Raw genomic sequence first — 9,767 nt, 5'->3', positions numbered from 1 at the left:
GGGATGAACATAAAGAAAAGTTGCTATATTGAAAAATATTGTCAAGACGAGACGTTATAATCACACAAGCATTCGCATTTAAGATTGATCTTAGTTAGAGTTACTGATCAACACGTGGTTCCACTTTACTCACAAAGTAGTGACAAAGCAACTACCGGAAAATAATCTGAACTTCACACGAGAATTAAAAGAAAGCGGATGTAGGTTCCGTATGAGACTGTGTGACATGAATTACATATAAACTGTGTTTTAAAGTGTAGTAGTGTGATACATCGTTCTTGTTTATGTGTAAAAGTAACGCGTTCCACTACTCAGTCTCCTCCCAGATAGTCAGAAACGCCACAGTAAATTTAGAAGAGGAATTTATGCCGTAAATGACAACAGATTTAAGAAATTAAACATGAAAGGAATCCAACAGAGGCCTTTCAATTCCAGTGAGGTATCCTCGGGTAAGGGTCGACATATGAAACGTCCCCTTAGAAAAATTATATACGTGACTGTGCCTAAACTGACACACAATATTTTTAGCGCAACGCAATCTGACTTTCAAAAAATCCCTACAAAAGAATGGCCCTGACTAACATTAACCTATACCTTTCACAAATCACTTACCTCACAAAAATCTTCGTTACTCAAGCTACAGCAATACAGTGAGCGCCACTACTGCCAGCTAAACAACAGATTCAAACTACGGAAGGCACTAACTACTAGTAGGCATAGTTAGCAAATGAAAGATTTTAACGGAGAACAAACAATGTATTTACCTTAATAGTCATCAAAAGTCATAATATATACAGCAGTTCATGACATCCATTTTTACAAATTTCAAAACTCCGCCATTTCTCTCCCCACATCCACCACTGCTGGCGGCTCACCTCCAACTGCGCAACGCTACGCGCTGTTCATATCCAGCTGCCCAACACTACAATGGCAGACAACAATGCAAACTAGTCACAGACTGCACACAGCACAGCCAGTGATTTTCATACAGAGCGCTATGTAACGTTTCCAATAAGAAAACATAAACAGCCTACTTACAATATCTCCAGTTGTAAAGATGGAAGTGGAACATAATGTTCCGACCCATTCTGGTATGGGTGACAGTTTAAATCTTCACGATAGTCAGTAGAATGATTTCAGTATTAATAGTTTGTTTGATGTCAGTAGTGTTAATGTGAGTGAGGAGGCTGACAGAACAGATACCAAATTTGGTATTGTGCCTGTACAATTAGCTGAACGAAAAATTGTACAACAGGAAAACAAACCAGTAAATTTACAAGATATGTTTGCAGCTTTAATGACGAATATGAATCAAAATTTCAGTAATATTAATCAGCATTTAACTGAGGTAAAACAAAAATTTAAACATAATTTAACTGAGGTAAAACAAAATTTTGGGAAGTTAGATCAGAAATTTGAACAACAGTCTGGTAGTATTATCAAGCTAGCTAATGATCTGAAACAGTTTAAGACTGATATTAATGAGAAAATAGAACAACAGGCTGTTAAGCTTAAGAAGATGTGGAGGACGGATTTGCAGCTGTCTGATACTCATGTAAATAAGAGAATTTCTGACGCAGAAATTAGGTGCAAAAAGTCTTCAGAAAATGTAAAAAGTGAATTAACAGAGCTGTTTAGCAAGGTTGCTATTGGAAGCAAACAGACTATAGATCAGATAAGAAAACAAGTAGGTCAAGTCAAGTCAAATCTGATGTCAGTAGAATCTATGTGTCAAACTGCACATGGAAATTTAAAAAGAAAAATTGATTCTGTGAATGAAAATTTTTTGGACAGTGTTAAAGTTGTGTCTCAACGAGTGAATGCAGTTGTGAGTGGTGTAGAACAAATTACTAACAAAACTGAACAAATAACCATTAAATTGAATGTGCATGACAGTAGACTAAACAAAGTGGAACATAATATTAGATTTGGTGCTAACGGTGTGAACTGTAAGATGGTGACAGAAACTTCTGAAGTGTCTTATATTCCAAACAGGCAGTTTCTTCGTTTTGATCCCGCTGGAAATGTTCATTCGAAAGAGTTCTGGAACGATTTTGAAAATGTTTTGCTTAGTTTGTGGAGTGACCGACAGAAGATTGGTTTCGTAACATCGAAGTTTTTGGGTGAGGCTAGGATATGGGGAACGACTGCAACGGAACAATATGAGACGTTAGAGCAGTTTAAAGAAACGTTTTTCAAAGAATATTGGGGCAAGCAAAAGCAAATAGAATTGCAAAACAGTTTCTGGGCTGGGGAAAAGTTCAATGCCAGGAAAGAGAATATAAAAAGATTTGCTTTAAGATGGGTGACTAATTTGTCATATTTGACGAACAAATTAGAGCCTGAGCAAATAATTATGGGGATAGATGGAAAGTTGCCTCTGGAGAAATAAAATAGTTGCTGCTCCTAGGGACAATGTTGATAAGTTTATTAGCTATTCGGTAAGGGTGGAGAAGCTTATGCACGAAGAGGAGCACACAAATCGTAGTTTTAGGCCTCAGAATACAGTTGAGAGAGGTCAGAATGTTAATGTAAACAGAATGGGTGTGTCACATAATAGCCGAGGAAGGAGAGGAATGGGTTGGCGCTATGCTCCAGTTCCAAGGACAATTGATAATGATCAGGGGCACGCTTACAGATCGCGATCGCCAATTCATGATGACAATGATTTTCAGGAGAGATATGAGGTGGGGGGAGGCAGAAATGGAGCAGAATCACAGGGCACAGGAAATTAGATCCCGTCTGTGAAGGGGCTGGCATTTTCAGAAGGGGTAGCAGTAATTTGAATCCGCTGGCCATACCTTTTGCATACAGTAAGAATAAAGTAACTGAAGTCCAAATTATTGACAATAGTGACACAACTGAAAGTAGTAAAGCGAAGGATGATAGAATAGGCATGCTACAAGGTGGCTATGTAGATGGGAGCAGGCAAAATGAGCACTGTGCTGCAGGTTGTTTGGTGGGAAAAGATGTTGAAAGTGATGTAAAATCTGGCAGTGAGGGAGAAGTGTACAGTAGAGCGAATGAGGAATCTTGTCAGGGAGAAGGAGGAGATACGAATATACAGGGATTGCAGGAGCTAGATGAGAAGTGATGGAAGCTATGGAAGCATTTCATGCCGGTGATGATCAGAAGGGGGGTCAGTCGAGTAAACATAATGTAGAAGGAGAAGATGAGTTAGAAGAATTAGTGGAGAAACTAATTAGTGTAGAAAAGGGAGCTGCAGATTTGCAGAAGTGTTTTAATCTATCCATAGTGCATAGGATAAAGAATGTAGGAAGGGAGAGTATTGAAAGCAATCCTGTAGATATTTGTATAATCTCTGGGCACAAGGAAGTTTTCGAAAGGCGTAAAATTGTACACAACTTGCTTGAGGAGGATGAAGTCACTGTCAAGGAAGAAAAGAAAGTTCGACCAATAATCAATCTTTTAGTGCAAGGGGAAGAAGTACAGTGCCTAGCTGATAGTGGCAGTGATTTGTGTGCTGTTAGTCAGCAATGGTTAGATGCTTTGCCTAATAAAAGAGATCTAGTAATTATGCCTGTCATGGGAATCCAGATAATTGTAGCCACAGGAAAAGTGAAGAAGCATGTGAAGTATAAAGTGATGTTGCCTATCAGTATAAATGGTAACCAGTTGTATCATAACTTTCTAGTTATTGAGGGCTTAAGTATAGATATGTTAGTGGGAATTTATTTCTTAATGAAATACAAGGGGAGGCTGGACTTTGAAAATGACTGTATAAGCCTGGAAGTGAGTGGGAAAAACATTATAGTGCCTTTCTCTAAGAAAAGAAAGCTTACAAAGAGGGAAGGTGAGCAGATTCCGATTTGATATTGTAGGAAGAGAACAGATCTGGAAGGGTATAACGAATATGGGGAAGAAGTGGAGGTAGATCCTGATGAAATGCTCTTAGTTGAGAAAGTTAGAGTAATGAGACAGGCGGATATAATTTGAAAAATAAAATGTTGCGTTATGGTGATTTTGCAGTAGTGAGTTGTTGTCATGTTGTATAGGAAGGTATACGTTTCGAAGTAGTAGTGAGAGAATTAACAGAGATGACTAATTATAGAGTATAATAAAAGGGCTCAGAGTAATGAGGAGGAAGGGCATAACTTGTTGTAGAAGGGAGTGTTATCCTGTTGGAAAATGGTAAAGGAATTGTGGAGTGTTGTTACAAAAGTTGATGGTTGAAAAAAAAAAGGGTGTTAGCATTTGATTACTAATGGAAAGCGAGTAAGATGATTTGCATGAAGATGCATGGTCGTAATGGAAAATGAATCCATCCCAAAAATGTCAAGAAATTTACCGGAGGTGACTAATAAAATAAACTGATAGAGACAACAACCAAAATATTACTAATACTAATGCTACTAGGTGTGAAAGGTAAGAGTGAACGGGCTTATATAATGGATTTTGTAAATAATTATATGAATTTCAATTTAATATCTTATGTGATTTTGTAGTCATGCTAAAGTTTTGAATTTGGTGTATTATCTGCTATTGTAAAAGACTTCTTAAAAATTTTGAAGAAGAAATCATGAAGTTAAGCGCATTTATGGAACCTGGTAAAAGCTTTCATAAAGACTTTGCCATAGTTGTCAAGATTTGAGAAAAGATTTAGTGGATAGAGAATAATCAGAATTTAACATAATTAAGTGATTTCAGTGTATGCCTTCAGTAGCAACACATAATTTTGCTGAAGTAGTTAAACACTTTTAAAGAAAATGCAAATTTTCTTGCAGTTTAAGAGTTAAATGTTCAGTTAATTTGCTTCGAATAGTTAAAATATAATTAATTAAAGAGTATAGCATAAGGAGAACAATTTTATACTATGTGCTGAGACGGTTATGTATATTAGTAGTCTTAGACGAAACTATGTTTTGTAGGTAAAAACCACTGTACAATAAGGACTGGCCTGAGAGTGGACCAATGTGCAATGTTATGGACGCCAACCAACCAAGGTGTTGTGACATGCTAAGAGAAAAATCGTGAGGTAGAGGACACTTATGCAGTGCAACATGTAAGGTAGGAATGATTTCAAAATTGCACCAGGACACCAATCAAAGTGCGGGTGGAGATTCAACGAAATATTGAGTTCATGTAAATAAGAGGAAGTAAAAGGCGAAAATTTAATTGTAATGGACAAGAACTATTTTATGTAAAGTCACAATTTGTGGAAAGTTTGGTTTTGAAGGAAAAAATTAATTAGTTCATTTGTAAAGTTTTGTAAAAAAATTCCAAAAGAAAAAAAAGAATAAAAAAGTTTTGTAAAATTTTAGACTTAGTTAGGCTAGTATGCCAAGTCCGAAGTAAAATTTCTGTAACTTAGATTAGTAATTTTCAAATTACACATTTGTTTTGAGAGTAAGGAGACATTCGCTATATAATAAAATTACAAATAGTTGTTTTCAACAATTTTAATAATTACAGGGAGTGTGAGGCATAGCGCCTTCTCATCGCTCCTGTCACTCGTTAGGACGATATCGTTATAGGCATGAGTCATCGACAGATGTCACCAGCTGACATGGACCTGAGTTACAGAGCTGTACGTAGTTGTACTAGTAGGCGGCAGAGGTCAGCAGTTGATGGACAGTGCTAGCAGTAGTAGTCAAAACAATGTTGTAAAGTTATGTTTGACTAATATTTAATGTATTTGCATTATTATAATTGTTTTATATGTGTAATAATTAGCAGTGTGAGTGTTGTATGAGTGAAGAAGAACAGAAATAAATGAAAATTGTTTTGTTTATTCACGAAGTACCAGTTAAACTGTACAGGGGATTTACTATAATTAAATGTGCAGTCAATTTGTGGTACTAATAAATCGTGAGCAGGACACAAATTAATCGGTAATTTCAGCAGGAGTAATTTTATATTTGATACTTTTCTAAATTTATTTATTTAGAAATTTCCATAGAAAGAAATGTTTTACTATGATTGGTCATTGAAGTAAATCGCGGGTTGGTGTGGGATAATACTGCAACCTGATTTACTGTTTGTGATATCAGCCAATCAGAAAAATGCAGGCTCGCGCCAATCTATGCTGGGAACAAAACCTTTGGTTTGATCTAGGAGTAAGTCGGGGCTGAGAGTTCGAACTAGTAACATCTCATTGAAAGCAGCTCCGACGAAAGTACTGTAAAATCGCGAAAAAATGTCAATTAAGAGTTCGCGAAGTAGTACAAAGCATATTTAAGTGAATGGTGTAGTGTAAGTTGTGTGGAATTTCGGACGGAATATCAAAATTATTGATTTTGCCTGTTAGTTAAAACCCGTGGCGTGTTGTGCAATCTAAGACTGGAACAGGTATTACGTGTAGAGCAGAGTGCATGACATTTGAGCGAGTATTTTCATAACTAAACGATCTAGTGAACTCTATTAACTTCGGTAACGGGTGGAAATACCATAAACTGGCTACGTGTGTGATTGTGGTGTGCATAGGAACTTTACATTTTGTAGGCACTTAGTACGGACTTGGCAGTATTAACTGTGATCTTTGTGGTAAAAATACACCTGAATAATTACAATGCCAAGTTAAAACGTTTAGTTCAGTACTAGCCACATCCCATTTACCGGACAATTCTATGTATGTTGCGACCTGCAGTAGACAGTAGTGGTCTAGTATTTTCTACTACAGCTTTTAGCTAGACAAAGGAACATTGCTGGAAACTGGCGGGGCGGTAAAAAATTACGTGCCGCCCGCAAAGGCAATAACATGGACGTAAATATAGGATGATGAAGGGGAAGAAATGAAGTCGATTATGCTACATGAAAACAATTAAAATCAGTGTGCAAAGTTTCCAAGTGGAAAAGGAATTACATAAATTAAAAATTAGAGCTATTGAAAAAATTGATATGCTGATTAAAATGATTGCGTGAGGGGTTGTTGGTCCCGTATCGGGCTACTCCACAGGAGGCGGATACGGTAATGCCCACCAGATATGGTTGGTACCGGGGAAGTAAAATCCCGGGATGGACCAAAACCAGTGAAGAGGAAGTCAACGGATCGTTCGTCAGAAGAGAATGTTTTTATAGCATTCCAACGGTAGAAGAGGCGGAAGGCATTTTTACGGGGCAGGCGTAGCTCAGAGCCTGGGAAAGGAAATCTGCCTTGGAAATGGTAATCCATAATATTACTCAGCGAGCTTGGAAGCTATGAGGTGGCAGCCCCATCGCCAAGCTTAACCTGCGCAGTGCTCGTAACGGGGCCAGGGGATTCTATATCAACGATTTGTCTCGGTTAATGGATTCAAATGAAACGGACATAGGCTATGGAACGGGAATTTGCGACATGGAAACAAGAACATTGTTTCACATTTGGGACATGGAACGTTCGTAGCCTTAGTAAACCAGCTTCGGCAGCAACTTTGATATCTGATTTAAAAACGTACAAACAGACATTGTAGCTCTACAGGAAGTTAGGTAGCTTGGAGAAGGGATACACAACACACGGAGGATGATTATGTCTTTTTTATGGGGGAGATGAAAAACATCATGAATTTGGTACTGGTTTTGATTTAAGAACAGGACTGTTGATCGGATCAAGGAATTCCATCCCATTAACAAAAGAATGTCTTACATAACAATCAAACGCCATTGGTACGATATAACATTCATAATTGTCCAAGCACCGACTGTAGATTGAACTGAGGATGAGAAAGACGAGCACTATGAAGAATTAGAGAGAGTAGTCGAAAGTATTCCAACAAGAAATATGAGAATTATCCTAGGGTACTTTAATGGAAAAATATGTAAAGATGATATGTTCATCCCCACAATAGGTAAACGTAGCAATCACTCGACCACAAACGAAAATGGATTAAAAAGAATCAACTTTGCACTGTCAAGGAATATGAGAACTTGCTCGACGAAGTACACAAAGACAAATGCTCTCCAGATGGCAAAACAGTAAATCATATTGACCATGTTATGACAGATCAACGTTGCACTTCATTTATGAAGATATACAACACTCCCATCTGCCCCATAGCACTGTACAGTTCAGGAAGCTGGACGCTTACAAAGAATGAAAGAGAAAACTGAACGTTTTCGTAAGAAAAGGAATGAGAAAAATGTGGAGACCTGTGTTGGAGAATGGCGTATGGGGAATTTGAAAGAACAATGAAATTTATCAGTTAGCAAAGCAACCCACTATCATCCAAAAGTTAAAAAGTAGGAAACTGCAATGGGCTGGACATGTGACTAGAATGGAAAACAACAGAATTACCAAGAAAGCATTTGAAAGATCTCTCCAGGCAATAAGACCATTGGGCCGACCTCGTACGAGGTGGAAAGACGACATGGAAAAGGACATCGCAGCATTAGGAATTTCTGCAGGATGGACAGAGACTGCGAGAGATAGAAGGCGGTAGAAGCAGATCTTTGATGCAGCGCATGGTCCACAGGGTCTGTGATCGCTGAGAAGAAGAAAAAGAAGAAGATTAAAATGATGTGACAGAGGAATAGAAATAAAAAATACGTTTCAGCCAATTAACTGAATAAAAGTAATGATCAAAATCGTTTCGATAAACATTTAAAAATAAAAAAATTAAAGCACATAATAAGATTTGCACTACAGCCTCCTGTACATGATGCATGTACCAATAAATTACAACACTCAACCAACCTATATCATATTTCCTTTTTAAAGTTGTAGAGCATCACGCAATATTTCCAAATTATTTTTCGTCCAATACTCGCAAATAATAGCCTACCAGGTTGAATGGCTGTAAGATGTGATATCTTGGACCTTCATCTATATAACCCCATAGGTGTTTTCAAAACGTCGATCCCACCGCTGGGGACTTCTCCTTGTAAGTATTAAAAGTAATTTCAATAACTGGCTACTGCTTTGGCATTGACATTCTTCGAGGCGAGCCTGAAACATTCCTCCTCGCCCGTCGCTTCGGAGATTCTGCAGCATCTGGTGAAGTCCTGTCGCGGCCGTGGCTAGGGTCCAAGAACTCTTAGTGCTGTGCGGTGTGTGAGGCAAATAACGCGACGTACTACTCCGTAGACCAACGGCCTTGCCGCAGTGGGAACACCGGTTTCCGTCAGATCACCGAAGAAGCGCTGTCGGGCTCGGTTAGCACTTAGATGGTTGACCATCCGGTCTGCCGAGCACTGTTGTTAAGCGGGGTGCACTCAGCACTTGTGAGACAAACTGAGTAGCTACTTGATTGAGAAGTAGAGGCTCTGGTCTCGTAAACTGACATACGGCCAGGAGAACAGTGTGCTGACCACATACCCCTCCATATCCGCATCCAGTGACGCCTATGCGCTGAGGTTGACACGGCGGCCAGTCGGTACCGCTGGGCCTTCATAGCCTGTTCGGACAGTGAGAGAGTTATTACTTTGTAGACTTCCTTCCAAAAGTTTTCTGCAGAGCCTGGATAATTGTAGGTCCTGCTGCACATACGAGGTGGAATATAAAATTTTTGGGACTGGTGCTGCCATCTGGAAAGTAAGAGTAGTTGATCTTTGCACAGCTAGATGGCGAAACCTGCATATCTGATGAGTCAGTGTGCGGAGTGGCATTCAGCTAGGAGGACGTGTTGCGTGTCCACAGTGATTTCCGTAATACTCTGTGTTTGGTGTGTGGCGATTTTACGATGGATCCGCGAACAGAACAGCGCGTGTGTATCAAATTCTGTGCGAATCTCGGGAAAAGTGCTACAGAGATCCTTGCAATGATTCAACAAGTGCTTGGGGGACAGCATGGTGTGTTTGAGTGACATGCTTGGTTCAGGGCCGACTGTAGAGAC

Source organism: Schistocerca cancellata, chromosome 5 (genome assembly GCF_023864275.1).
Source record: "Schistocerca cancellata isolate TAMUIC-IGC-003103 chromosome 5, iqSchCanc2.1, whole genome shotgun sequence".
Classification (NCBI taxonomy): domain Eukaryota; kingdom Metazoa; phylum Arthropoda; class Insecta; order Orthoptera; family Acrididae; genus Schistocerca; species Schistocerca cancellata.
The sequence above is the reverse complement of the archived record's forward strand: the minus strand, read 5'-3'. Positions refer to the sequence as shown.